At 40.6% G+C, this 15492-nt stretch overlaps 1 long non-coding RNA gene across 1 annotated transcript; it reads left to right on the top strand.

The window, feature by feature from the left end:
- Positions 1 to 918: 918 nt before the first annotated feature.
- Positions 919 to 14952, top strand: LOC144286790 (uncharacterized). The gene is made up of 3 exons (XR_013354745.1): positions 919 to 1093; positions 12704 to 12832; positions 13886 to 14952. It is a non-coding gene; the product is annotated as an uncharacterized LOC144286790 (long non-coding RNA).
- Positions 14953 to 15492: the final 540 nt, after the last annotated feature.

A 15492-nucleotide genomic window follows, 5' to 3' on the forward strand; every position in this document is an offset into this window, starting at 1 on the left:
AAGTTGACATGAAGTTACAAGTTGGGACTCAGAGAAGAACAGAAGTTGAGTAGGTGGAGACAATGACCAATGCTGATGATGTTGCTTAGGGGTTCAGAGAGGACCAGCCATGACTCCTTCATCCTCTCATATACTCTTTGCTCTCAAGGACTGAATATACAAGTGGACGATGGCCAGAAAATAAATAAAAATAGAACTCTGACCCCTAGTTTCTGTAGCAACCAATCTGGCAAGCCAAATCATGACCTCCATGAGCAATTGAGCAATTTACTCAACTTAGGACAAACTGGAGAAACCCAAATATGTTCTTTAATGAATTGCATAGGATGCCCAGCTTCTAATTAGTCCACTTCCGCCATCCCTATCATACTAACAACCTCCCATCAGGACATACCTGAAATTGGACCTTTCTGTCCACAATTAAGTTTGGCCACTCCTCTGACTTTGACTCTCTGCCAAATGCAAATGACAGTGATTGCCTCCCTTGTTATGGCAAGGTCTGAGTCAACTGTCTTTGCAGGTTCTCAGGTCTTTGAGGTCTAAAGTTGGTCTTTGATGTCTAAAGTTGCTTGATATACATCAGTTTAAGTAATATCCTTGTCAGGCAGTGATTCTTGAACTATGCCTCTAATGAACATTGTGTTCCATGACAAGAGGAAAAGTATACTGCCACTAATAGAAAACAATCGTAGTCCTTCCCCTTCTGTGATTAAACAACAATCTTTACAAATACACACACACACACACACACACACACTCCATCTTCCCTTTCAAAGGGTTTTCTAGATCATCCACAGGCTCTACTTTATCGTGGAGAATTCCTTTAATGCATGGAGAAGAGAGAAGCTAAAGAAGACAAGACTGAGTTGTTCTACAGAACAAAGATCTGAGGTAGATGGAGAAAGAGAGAGAAAAACCAAATGGGCTGGGCATCAGGAAAACAAATCTGAGAAGTGTGAAACTAAGAAGAGACATTTTTGGCAACAGATGCAAATGCAGTGATAGATGTTGAGAGAAACAGTGACAGAAGAGGGGTTTTTAACAATATTTGCTGACGGATGTGCACCTTCACCTGAGGGGACATTTTGGAGTGGTGAGAACTTTCTATATTTTCTTTTATGTATTTGTTACTAGTGCACATGCAATGATCAAAACTCATTTTACTAACACAAGTGAACAAAGAAATAAACAAAAGACAGAAACAGACTCATAAATACACAGAACAAAATGATGGTCTCCAAAGGGTGAGGAATGGGCAAAATGGGTGAAGGGAAGTAAGAGGCACAAGCTTCCCAGTCACTGAATGAATAAGTCACAGGGATGAAAGGTACAGCATAGGGAATATAGTCAATGGAACTGTAATAGCATTGTATGGTGACAGGTGGTAGCTACACTAGCAGTGAGCACAGCATTGTCAAGTCACTGTGCTGTACACCTGAAATTATGTAAAATTGTGTGTCAACTATAATTCAATTTCTAAAAAATAATTTATGAAATAAAATTTTAAAATTCATCCAATTAAAAAATTTTAAAAATAAAAATTCATCCAATTAAACATTTAAATCTGTGCATTTTATTATGTTAACTATACCTCAAATTAAAAGCAGCGCAGTCCTTCTTTCCTTCCTTCCTTCCTTCCTCCCTCCCTCCCTTGCACCCTCAATCCCTCCATTCCTTTGTCCTTCCTTTGTAACTCTGTCCAAAAGTCATGGGGCAGACTCAGTGGGGGAGTCACATTGACCCTTGAGATACTGACAGCCCAGTGTTGCTGCAGGATTGGCTACAAAAAGGGATTGAGAAACAGGCAAATATATGAGGGATAATGGGAGTCAGGATTTTAATGGTGGGGAGAAGAAGCAAAAAGGAAAGAAGGAAGGCTTAAATAAACCTTGTAGCTTTGGATTGGAAGTAGTGATAGCAGTACAAATTTTGCATATATATGGACAGAAACAGAAATTATAGATACAAATTATAGATACACGTGGGTAAGTATGTGTGCCTGTACATACATATTATTCCTAGCTCTTTCCAAGATAGCCTGGGAATGACAATATACTTAGTATATTGTCTAGGCACACCTGGTGCCTAGATCTTGGTTTCTACTATAACTATCCAAGGCTACTTGGAAAATTGGCTGATTCTAGGACTAGAAAGTGTAAGACAAGTCTGGAACATTATGTTATGAAGAACAACTCAGATAATGCTCAGAGAATGATAGGGACATGTTAAAAGGACCCAGAAGGCATTTGAAGGGGCTCTCAAAATGAGACAGTTTGAGTGTCAAAATAAGTAATGATAGTAACAAGTTATAATCCATTGACTAAAATGGAAATTAAGGAGTCCATTTTGATAGCAATAAACATATTAACAAGTATATTGGAAGATAAGAAAGTTTTCCTTATGGTAGAGTGCCAATCAATTAATGTAATAGGAATACTGAAATCAGAACATTGTCATTTGGAAATCATCATAGAAATATTTAATTCTAAAAAAAAAAAGAAATATTTAATTCTGGCAAAAATACCAATGGATGTTAAACTAGGGGGTATTAGTGGGATTAGAAATGGGATGCTCGGGATCCCTGGGTGGCGCAGTGGTTTGGCGCCTGCCTTTGGCCCAGGGCGCGATCCTGGAGACCCGGGATCGAATCCCACGTCGGGCTCCCGGTGCATGGAGCCTGCTTCTCCCTCTGCCTGTGTCTCTGCCTCTCCCTCTCTCTGTGTGACTATCATAAATAAATAAAAAAAAATTAAAAAAAAAAAAAGAAATGGGATGCTCATATAGCCTTAAAAATGTCTCCACTTAAAATAAGTATTTATTACAAAAAGAGAAAAAAGGAATTTATAGTGGAAAGATTTGGCAGACATCATCTTAATCAAATTATCAAAATTATATCACCATTAATGAGACAAATTGACATAGTGTGCCCCCAGAGAGGATGTAATGGAAAGGACACAGCATCTCTTCTGCAACAGTCCTGCCCTTCACTTGATGACCTGGGTTGTGTCATGGGAAAATATTGCACATACTCAAGTTGAAGGACATTGTGCAGAATGACTGCCCTGTAATCTTCAAAATGGCCAAGGCCATGAAAGGCAGAGAAAGACTGAGGGACCTTAGGGAGAATTGTTACGTGAGTGTGCCATGTTGTTGCTGTAAGTGCCTGAGGGGATGTTTGGTGAAGGTTGAATGGGGTCTCTGGGTAAAGAGTATTTGGAGGTTTTTGTTCTATTCTTGAAATTTTCTGTATATTTTAAATTTGAAGTTGCTTAAAATATAACAACACAAAACAAATACGTGCCCTTTTTGTGGTTTCCTTGAGGGTGGCCTTAAGCCAAACTGTATAAGGCCTCAACTTTTTTTGGCATCACCCCATAAAAATCAGTATAATGGACAGAATTTTTTCAATTTTAAGTTTGTATATATGTATGTGTATGTGTGTGGATATGCGTGCGTGTGTATGAAGAGAAGTAGTCATAAGCAGTTATATATATATTATGAATACACATTATTTTTGAACCATTGGCATCCAGCTCCTATTTGCCAGCTATTAAACTTTGGAAAATAATGCAAAAATTATAGTATCGAGCCAATGAAGAAACAACTAAATCAAACTTAAGTCTGAACAGCTTTTCAGGGGAGTCAGATGTGTTTGTGGTTTCAGGGGAAGCGGTGTGTTTTCCCTTTTTTGTTGTTAGTAAAATTTTCCCTGGTTTGTGTAATTAAATACAAAGATAATGGATGGTAATGTGCACAATTAATAAATTATCATTATTATTAGTCCTGAGTGTACTGCCACTTGAACATGTCTGAGAATTACAAGATGTTCTCAGAACTCTTCCAAAAACACACATGGATCTAATGAAGAGCCTTCACAATGAGCCTTAGGATGAGACGCAAGCATTCATCTTACATTGGTGAATCATTGCCCCGAGTAACTTCAGCACCATGTGGTTGGCCTGGAGTCTGATCTATCTCCTCCATATAATTCAACTCCCACTAACTGCCTTATAATAAAAAACAAGAAGCTGGCTGATCATCGATGTTACATGACATTTTAAAGACCCATTTATTTATTTATTTATTTATTTTTATTTATTTATTTATGATAGTCATACAGAGAGAGAGAGAGAGCGGCAGAGACACAACAGGCAGAGGGAGAAGCAGGCTCCATGCACCGGGAGCCTGATGTGGGACTCGATCCCGGGTCTCCAAGATCGTGCCCTGGGCCAAAGGCAGGCGCCAAACCGCTGCGCCACCCAGGGATCCCTAAAGACCCATTTAAACTTACCATTGAAGTTTAATTTGGCAGAGTAAATGGAAAAACCCTTAAGAAAAAAAAGCCCCAGGAATTTTGGCAAATCAAGTGGTTGTTTTGTATTGTTGGGGTTTATACTCACCACTAAAGATTAGCCAACCCTTGGACTTAATGTTGCACTTAGTATATTGCTTTGTTAACCCTGGGCAGGAATACACAGACACATAGACATTTATTTTGAAGAATACATGAAAACATTTGTCTTATAAGAAACATAGGACCTTGTACTTGAAACCCTTAATGACTTCATAGATCCATCCCTATTCTCTTTTGTAGATTAAACTATAGAGACCTTGACTCAGAGTTCAAGGTTCTGTCTTCCTAAAATCACATTGCATCACATGTTCAAAAATGTTCTTATTTACTTTACAAGCAGAGACTTTGACCATAACATTAAACGTTTCGCAACAGTTTAGATTAAAAACATTTTTTTTCAATATTGCCTCTTTCTGGGGTGAGATTCTAGCCACATCCACCAACAAGCTCCCAATGCAAAGATGCAAGTGCCTTTTCTCCTCTGATAACAGAATCTATCAGAAACTATGCACATGTTTGCAAAGAGGGTAAAGGAACATATTACAGAGCTTAATGGGCATGATTATACATGTCTACAAAAACACACATGGCCAGCCTGAGTCATCACTGAAACATCTTTGTGTGAATTCTGAGATCCCCTACATGAAAATAGCTTCTACCTTGAAGAAACGAAAGTCTTCTATATACTACAATTTCAATCTTCATCTAGAGCTGTTCTTCTTAACCTTGGCTGTACATTATAATCTCCCAGACCATTTTAAAAAAAAGAAAAGAAAAATTGAATAGACTTGCTGGGGGTGGTAGAGGTCTAGGCATTGATTAATTTTTTTAAGTGCTGAGGTAATTATGATTGCAGTGAGGGTTAAGACCTTCTGTCTTAGCATGGTAATATTTACCTAAGTCAAGTTCAACTGGTAGGTTTCCACCACATACGTTCTCTCTCTTGGCAAAGTGACACTACTCTCTATACTTTCTATATTATGGGACTCCTTGATCTCTTGTGAATTACCTCTTGGCTCCATGAATTTATTCACTCTCTTTTTTTAAAGATTTATTTATTTATTTTACACAGACAGAGAGAGAGAGTGAGTGAGCGAGAGCACAAGCAGGAGGGGAAGGAGAGAGAGAGAAAATCTAAAGCAGACTCTGCACTGAGTGCAGAGCCTGATGTGGGGCTCAATCTCTCAACCCTGAGATCATGACCGAGCCAAAGTCATGAATCAGATGCTCAACTGACTGCATCACCCAGGCACCCAATTCATTCAGTATTTTACAAACATTTACTAGGCCCTTATTAAGCCAAACTTTGTGGTTGATACTGGAATTTCAGAAAACAAGAAGGCTTCATTGTTGTCTATAAGGAGTTCACAGTTTACTAGGATTGAAATATGGTGCTGTAAATAAAATAATAGAAGAAAGTCAAAGGTGTTTATTTTCCTTAAAAGCACCTGCAGAGGGACACCTGGGTGGCTCAGTGGTTGAGTGTCTGCCTTCAGCTCAGGGGCGTGATCCTGGAGTTCTGGTTTCGAGTCCTGCATCGGGCTCCCTGCGAGGAGCCTGCTTCTCTCTCTGCCTGTGTCTCTGCCTCTCTCTGTGTGTCTCTCATGAATAAATAAATAAATAAAATTTAAAAGCACCTGCAGAAACTTCACAGTGGGTATTTCACTTGGATTATGTTTTATAGGACCTTAGTTGTTCAAAGGGAGTAAGGTGGGGTGTGGGAATGTGATGGTAAGGATCAGATATTCCAGGTAGTTGCCAAGGCAAAGAGGCATAAAACAGCAAACAGTTGAATGTTGCTGGAGCAGAATATTTCAGGTATGGAATAGAGGGAGATAGGCTGGAGGGAGGGGGGGATCTAGATGACAGAGCCTCTTATATTCCATGATTAGGGGTTTGAATTCATCCTGAAGGCAGTGAAAGAGAGAGCCAAGGTCAGGTTTATATTTTGGAAAGAGTGTTGATGGTGGTATAGAAGACAAACGGGGGTAAGAGAGTAGTAAGGGAGAGAAAAGGATTGGGGAAGAGAAAGAAAGACAGAAAGAAAAGAAAAAAAGACAGAAATAAAGATAATAAAAGAAAGAAAGAAAGAAGAAAGAAAAGAAAGAAAGAAAGAAAGAAGAAAGAGGAAGGAAGATAAAGAAAAGAAAGAAAGAAAAAGAAAGAAAAGAAAGAAAGAAAGAAAGAAAAGAAAGAAAGAAAGAAAGAAAAAGACCTCAGTACATCTCAAACCGAACTTGTCTTCCATTCTGACTTTCCAAATGAAACTTGAACACTGTGGTGTCAGTGAGTGGGAGCATTTTCATGCAATGAGCAACGTAAAATTGGCCACACTTGGAATTGGAACGTCGCTGTTCTCCCGAGGCATGCATTGGAAGAAAGGACTTTACTCCAAAGAAGGGACTCCTAGCAAAGGACTGAGGACCGTAGTCAGCACTGGAGGGAATTTTGCTGGACAGAATCACCAAACTCAGATGTTCAGGTTTTAAACTGGATTTGGAGAAAAGTGCCCACCATGTAACTGTGATATAGAATCTATGGAGGAGAATATGAGCCAAATAGAACAAAGGAGCATAGTGCGTAGCTCTTCAGAGGATGACTCCTCCAGGAAGGAGGCCATGCCCACCACAACGGAGAGAATGTGATGCCCTGGTTAACGATGGGTTTTAATCATAGTACACTTGAGTAGGAGTCTTGACTCTGCCTCTTATTAGCTGTGGTATCTTCAGCAAGTAAGAGCCTATAGTCAAGTTTTCATCTCTTAATATGAGGATGAAAAGAAAACCTACTTCAAATGCTTGTTGTCAGGATTAAATTGGAATACATGCAGAGTACTTAAAAAGTGCCTGGTTTATACTGAGCGCTTGAGAAAATTTTGTTCTCATTAACATTCTTCTTATCGTTAATATCAATGAGTCAAATGTCTTACACCAAAGTCCTGGAAATTCCCACACAAAACCATAATAGATTTCAATAAGACTCAGTGAATTGGTGTTCATTACTAGAAAACACAAAAGAACAAAAGAAAAAAAAAAGCCACTTTCCATACACTACTGCAAAATGTCAGCATCATCCTTAGGTGGTGGAATATGGGTAGTTTCCTTTCTTCGCTCTTTTTAACATGTCAGGCTGTTGTTTTATTTTGTTTTTGCTGATTTTTTTCAATATGCTCAGTAGAGAAGACAGAAAATCTATTTCCACTTTCGGGGAAAATGTAAGATTTCCTGCATGGAGGGGCACGTGGGTGGCTAGGCTGGTTAAGTGTCTGCCTTCAGTTCAGGTCATGATCCTGGGGTCCTGTGATCCGGCCCTGAGTTGGGCTTCCTGCTCAGCAGGGATCCTGCTTCTCCCTCTCCCTCTGCTCCAACCCCTGCTAGTGTGCTCTCTCAAATAAGTAGATAAAAATCTTAAAAAAAATATTTCCTCCATGGAAATCTACAAACACAAAAGTAGGTATGTAATACTTGTGTGTTACAAGAGCATTCCTGGGCACTGCATACTTGGCCTTGGTCCCCATGGACAGCACAAGCATAGGATCCCTCTGCTCCATGAACTCATCTTTGTATAGAAAATACTACTGATGTTTCCCTCCAATATAAAGCAGAGTCATCATGTCACCCATGGAATGTGTAGTGATCACCAGAAACCCCAGCCAGTTCCTCCAGAGTCAGTCTTCTCAGCGTCCTTTACGCCTGGCAGGTGGATCTGGTGCCAGGTCCCAACTCTCTCCCTTTTCCTGTTTCACATGAAATCCAGAGCTATGGCACATTTGGGACAAAAAGGCTGTGACACTTTGGAATACCAAGGAGAGAACACTGGGATCTTTCCCATAGACATCATCCTCTATTTAGAAAAAACATATTGTAAGCAATCAAAAGGACAGATCCATATGATCTCATTACTAGAGATTCTAGAAGGGAACAGATGAGGGCCTGTGAATAAAACGTTGAAAATGTGTTCACTGATTATCTGAGGTAGAAGAAAATGAGAAGGCAGCCAGAGAAACTAACATGACTTTTCAAGAAGTTCTCTGATGAGCTCAGATATAGAAAGAAAAGACCCTGCTAAAAAGAAAAAAGAAAGAAAAACAGAAAGGAGAGAAAAAAGAAAAGAATGGAAGGAAGGAAATACTACATAGAATGAATTCAAATGCAGCATAAACCAAGTCTGCAAAATATCAGGAGCTCAGATGACTAAGACAAGGCCAGGTTGAGATAAAGATGACGTGAGCTACAAGGACAACAAAGGTCAGAGTCACAACAGGAAGAACGGGGGCGGGTGTTCTACTTCACAAAGAAGAGGTTCATACAGTGGAGAATTATATGTTTATTCTTCTCATTATAGAAGCATGTTTCATCTGTCTAATCAATCTGGAAAACAAATATTTGAAACAAATAAAAATCCTATCATCTCGCCACGTAGAGTTATGTCCTTGCAGCCTTTTTATATACCAAAATCGAAATCAGGATCATACGCAGCACATAATTTTGTGTTTTATTTTCATGTCATAAGCACTTTCCTAGATCACTACCTCTGTTTTAACAGCATGTTCTTTTAAAGTCGCTGTATAAAAACTTTCATCGGGTGTAGTTTAATCATCTCCCAATTTTTGGACATTTAGATGGTATCTTTTACCATGTGACTAATGCCAGAGTTAAGATCCTTTTATAAAATCTCTCAATAGGGATCCCTGGGTGGCGCAGCGGTTTGGCGCCTGCCTTTGGCCCAGGGCGCGATCCTGGAGATCCGGGATCGAATCCCACATCGGGCTCCTGGTGCATGGAGCCTGCTTCTCCCTCTGCCTGTGTCTCTGCCTCTCTCTCTCTCTCTCTCTCTCTCTCTCTGTGACTATCATAAATAAATAAAAATTTAAAAAATAAATAAATAAATAAATAAAATCTCTCAATATATAATGTTCTTAAGATCTTATTTCTAGGGATCCCTGGGTGGCGCAGCGGTTTGGCGCCTGCCTTTGGCCCAGGGCGCGATCCTGGAGACCCGGGATCGAATCCCACGTCGGGCTCCCGGTGCATGGAGCCTGCTTCTCCCTCTGCCTCTCTCTCTCTCTCTCTCTCTCTCTGTGTGACTATCATAAATAAATAAAGAAAAAAATATTAAAAAAAAAAATCTTATTTCTAGATGTGGAAGGACTTGAACAAAAAGCAAAACATTTTTAAGGATCTTGATACACATTACGTGGTTGCCTTCCAAAAAGGTTAGCCAGATTTACGTTCCAACTTTCCAATGCTTGAAGGATCTAAACACAGGGCAAAGAGAGAGCACAATTATTTAATCTTCAGTCTTCTTCTGGCTTATCTAGCAAAGAAAATTATACTTACACCAAAAAAGGTAAGGTGGACATTATGAAGATGGAATTGGAATTCAACTAAAAAATACTATGAGTAGCTAGCTATTCAAAATGTATTTCAGAGGGGCACCTGGCTGGCCTAGTTGGTGGAGAGTGTGACTCTTGATCTTGGGGTTGTAACTTCGAGCCTCACGTTGAGTGTAGAGATTACTTAAAAATAAAATCTTTAAAAGAATGCATTTCAGGGCTATTAACCGAGGAAAATGTATCCCAAGTTGCAAGATCTTGTAGTTATGACCTCAACATCACTGTCATTATTCTTTATATGATGGTAAGGAAAACAATCTAATAACATGAATATTTTATTTTAAAAAGTACATATACAACATTGTGACGTCATAAAGAATATATATAGAAAAAATGCTAGAAGTTAATGCACCAAAATGTTGAGTATGTCAGCTAGAAGGAGAGGGTTTTTTTTTTTCCTTATTTTCTCCATTTCCAAATTTTGTGTAATGAATTTGTAACACTATATGGTGGGGGAAAATGAATTTCTAAAAATGACAAGAGAGATTCCTGAAGACACAGGAGGAAAAGCCATAGTTTGTGAAAACCAAGGATCAGTAAGTTTGACATAAATCCACAGCCCAATGGTTTGAATTGTTATGTGCACTTGGATGAAGGTGAGGGGATCACTAAAAACCAACATGGGTTCTCTTCCAACAGGTTACAACATAGTAAAATTGAGTCTGATTTTGACACAGTTATTAGGCTAACAGACAAGGGGAAATGCTCTAGCTGTGGTGTGTGCCTCCATTTTAGCAAACTTTTTGATGACACTCCTCCTGATGGAATCCCTGGGAGGGGAACACTGAGTGTGAGTTGGACTGAGGCATCTGGATGGCTCAGTCAAAAGAGTGTGTGATTCTCCATCTTGGGGACATAAGTTTGAGCCCCATGCTGGGTGCAGAGATTACTTAAATAAATTTTTTTAATTTAAAAAAAGGGCGAGTGGTTCAGTCAATTAAGGGGCGGTCCTTGATTTCAGCTCAGGTCATGATATCAGGATCCTGGGATGGAGCCTGAGTTGGCTCCGCACTCAGCGGGGAGTCTGCTTCAGGCTTCTCCCTCTCCCGTGGCCCCTCTCCCCACTCGCTCACTCTCTCTCTCTGTCTCTCTCTCTAAAATAAATAAATCTTTTTAAAAAATCTTTAAAAAATATTTGAAGTGTGGATTGGACTCACATATTACCAGTTGACTTTGCAGCTGCTTGAACAAACTGTATGCGAAAGGCTCTGTTAAGTAGCTCTAAGGAAACAACCAAACCCCACGGGGGTTTAATAGCTCTAATGGGGTTAGATTATGTGAAAGTGTACAAAGTCTTGGGGAATGGTTCGCAATTTTTTAAAAAGATTTTATTTTATTTATGTATTCATGAGAGACACACAGAGAGAGGCAGAGACACAGGTGGAGGGAGAAGCAGGCTCCATGCAGGGAGCCCAAGGCAGGACTCGATCCTGGGACTAGGATCAAACCCTGAGCCGAAGGCAGATGCTCAACTGCTGAGCCACCCAGGTGTCCCATGGTTCGCTATTTTTAAGATGGTTGGAGGCAAAGATCTCTCCCATGAATACTATCTACTGCTTTTTTTTTAAATTTTAATTTTTGTGCTCACTTCGGCAGCACATACACTAAAAAATTTAGTCTTTAAATTTAGAGTGGGTATAGACACCCAACAATGTTGAATTATGTGGACTCCTCAAGAAGATCATGGATTTTAAGAAACATTCTTAAAGCATCTCATTATATGAATATGTATGAACATATCAAGGACCCTTACAGATGTCTCCTAGGTGAAAACAAATCCAACTGGTCATTCAGCCTGTCAAGGGCATTATGACTTTCCCTTTGTTTCTGTGTGTTCTCTTATCAGTTTTCTTCAACACAGCATACCTACCTTCATGTACTTGCCCTGCTCCTAATCTTTCCATCAACATCCTAGAACTAAAGATCTTTGTGCTATGTGCATAGGAGTACACTCCTCTCCTTACTCAGTCTGTTATACAAAAAGCTGATAATTTAGAAAGCCTTTTCAAGACGAAAACTATAGAATTTTGTCCCGAGTCCTATTCTGTTTAATAGTTTCAACAACCAGATGAAGTCCAAAGAACACTCCTGCAGGTTTTCAGATGTTGCACAAGCCAAGAGAACACAGAGTTGATCACAAAAAAATGCAACATCAGCCAGAAACCACAGGATAAGCCACAGGATAAATTTCACAAGACTGATGTAAATCACAGCATGTAGGTTGATTGAGTAGAGGGCGGAGTAGTTGTAGCTTGAAGAATTTCCAGATCCTTCTGTTGACCACAAGTTTAGCTTGACCCCCAGGATGGGACTGAAATGTAATCAAGTTAGGCTCTGTTCAAAGACATAGACAAATCCTGTCTCAGACACAATTGCTCCTTTGTATTGTGCTGGTCAGACCAAGTTTGGCAGTTCTTACGGAGCATACCAAAAAGTCAGAATTCTCTGAAAGACAATGAATAGTCTCAAAGTCATGTAATGGGATAATAATTCAAAGGATCATGGATGTTTACTCTAGAGACGAGAAGATTTAGAAAGCTGTCTCCAAGTATTTCAAAGATCCATTACGTTTTGAGTTGTTCCTGGAGGCAGGACTTGGATTAATGAGTAGCATTCATAGGGAAGAAGGATTCAATATATAAAATAAATGTTTAATAATTAAAGATGTTCAGCCATGGAATTGGTTTCTTCAAGAAATAGTGAGAGTTCCGTCACTGGTAACATCAAGGTTCTGGATCCTTCGGAGTTCAATGAGTAGTCATCCCAAGAACAGATCAGGTCACTCCTGTTTAGACACTCCATGGCTCCCCATTAAAATTAGAACAAAATGCAGACTCCTCACTGTGGTCCACAGCGCCCTCCGTAGTCTGGCCCCTTCTGACCTGTATTTTCCGCTCTTTCTCCTTTGCTGCATTTTGTCTATTTATTCATTTACTTTGTGATTGTTCTTTAAGGATGACCATGCGCCAAGCCAGCTGCAAACAAAGCCAGCAAAAGTCTGTGCCCTGAAATTGCTGACATTCTAGTGGAGGAAGAAAGACAAGAAGATAATGATAAGAAACAAATAAATGAAGTGTCAAGTGGTAAGTGCTATGAGGAAAAATAAACAAGGTAAAAGAACAGCGAGTGATAGGAGGAAGTGCTATTTGAAATGGGGCAATCAGGGCAGGCCTCTCTGAGGAGGTGACTTAGGGCAGAGACCTGAAGGAAAGGAAGGAGCAAACTCCAGGGATCCCTGAGGTTGTATTAAGGACACAGATCCAGGTCAGGAAGGTGATGGGCATGTCCAAGGAAGAGCCCAGCGAGGCTGGCAGGGAGTGAGCAAGAAGTGAGTGAGGTCTGAAATGGGGTAGGGAGGGGACAGTGAGGGGAGAGAAGCAGATCTTTTGGGGAAAGGATCCCTCTCGTGGCTGTGTGCGGAGCGTTCTCTAGGTGAACACAGATTAGAGCAGGGGGACCAAGACGATGGGCTCTCTAATAGTCGCTAAGACAGTTTGGGGTGCCAGAGACTTACTAGAAATAAGAACCAACACTTATGAAGAAAGGAAAAGCTAGATTGCCAGACAAAAAAGTGGAACTGAAATGTGAAGCCAGCAAGCCTCGGGCAACCCAGTGGGAAGCTCCGGGGCAAGTATTGGCCACCAGTGTCCTGAAACGTCTGGGCTTCTGTGTCCCCTCCCAGCTCAGTCACAGGAGGCAGGTTGCCCAGGATGGGCATGACATCAGGCAAGGACTGGAGTTCCTCATCAAAGGACATAACAGTGGGAGGCTGTGTGCCAGCCACACTTCCTGTAGATGAGCAGCAATCTTCCCTGGTGGAAGATTTTGGTGGGGCATCCGTGTGACTCCCACAGAGGCAAATGCAGAAATTGTTGGAGTTTCTCTTTTATGCATTCCTGTCTAAGAATATTCCCTGAGTTTTATCAGGGCCAAGGGCTGCCCAGCTGGACACCACATTTCCTAAAACTCCTTTGTAGCTAACGGGGCTGTGTGACCACATCCTGACCAATGGGATGTAGGGGGAAGTGATATACTCAACTTCAAGGCTGCATCCTTAAAAGGAAGCCAGCTTCTCCCCTACACACACACACACACACACACACACACACTCACTCGTTTCCTCTCCCTTGCTGTAGGCTGGAATAGAAGACATGGCATTGAGCCTGCTTCAGCCATGAAGGGAAGAACAGTAACTTAAGGAATACTGGAGACGCAAGATAGAATCTGGTTCCCTGGATGACCTCACAGCATAGAACTTTCTTCTACCTCTTGGCTAGAGAAAAATAAGCAGCTACCTTATTTGAACCCCCGTATTTTTAGTTCAGTATCTTAGCTAGGATGGTATTTCAGTTCCAGCACATTAGCCGACACCCTAGCTACCGCTGAGGCAATTGCCATAGTTCATGTGTTGCACCAAGATGGTAGCTATGGAAGTGGTGAGCAGTGATCAAATGCACTTGGAAGAAACAGTCATCGTGATTTGCTGATGGATGGAATATGAGATTCCAGAAAAAGAGAAGGTTAAGAATGACCTAAATTGTAAGCTTCAGCAATTGGAGAAATGGAGATGCCATTTATTGAGATTGGGAGACCAGGAAGGGGTTGACTTTGAGGTCGGTTCATGAAACCAGAACTGCAGCTTTTTACCCAATAGATTTGGGACACTTTCTAAAGCCAAGTTGGATATAAGAATCTGGAATTGAAGAAATAAGGATAGGCTGGAGAGATGATTCTGGGAGTTTATTGTTGGTATTTAAATAGTCTTGTTTCTTTCCCTGAAACATGCCAAAGTCTTTGCACTATTTCTCTTTGCTTGGAAAACTCTTCTTTGAGACATTTGGGTGGCCCTCCCTCTCATCACGGGAGGCTCCTTCTTTCTACAAACCTGGTAAAAACATCATCCTGACTCCCCATTCATTCACTCAGACCCACACCGCCCTGCTTTACCTGCTCCTCACACTTACCAGCACCTGAAGTTATCTTTACTAATTTGCTTGTGTATTTATTACCTGCCTTTCCACTTGGAGTGCAGGCCCCTCTAAGACTGACTCTGCCTTTACCTGTTATGTCCTCAGCACCCAGAAAGTGCCTAACACCCAAGTCAGTGCTCCATAAATAGCTGTCAACTGACTGATGGAAGAACATTGTCGCTCAAAGCCATTTCTCTGGCAACACTCACCAACTTCACATTCTCTTATGCTAATAAAGCTCTTTGGAAAATGCAAACACTTCTTGGAAAAGTTAAGTCTCATCCATATTGTAACAAAAATTAATTTAATAGGGTCATATATATAGTAAATACCTATTATAAGTATATAATAAACATATAGATAGACATCAGATAGGGTAGCATTCAAGAAATAAGCATTTTGGTTGAAATGGAAGGAGCATCTTGAAGGGGGTATATGGGCCTGGCGGCAACTAGAACAAAACAATAAAACCGTGGAGTGAGAGTAAATGTGACTGAGCCAAGCAGAGAGAGAGGGCAGATACAGGGAAGATGCAGAATAGAGAGTGACCAGGGCCAGTTTTATCTTCTTGTAGCATCCCTAGAAGCTGGGTGCTGAGCCTGAGTTAAAAGATCCCGGTTGCCATTGAACAGTGTGTCTTGAGCACCTTCAAACTAATGTTTTTATTCTTTTTTAAAAAAAGATTATTTATTTATTTATTCATGAGAGACACAGAGAGAAAGAGAGGCAGAGACACAGGCAGAGGGAGAAGCAGGCTCCATGCAGGAAGCCCA

This window comes from Canis aureus, chromosome 16 (genome assembly GCF_053574225.1).
Source record: "Canis aureus isolate CA01 chromosome 16, VMU_Caureus_v.1.0, whole genome shotgun sequence".
Classification (NCBI taxonomy): domain Eukaryota; kingdom Metazoa; phylum Chordata; class Mammalia; order Carnivora; family Canidae; genus Canis; species Canis aureus.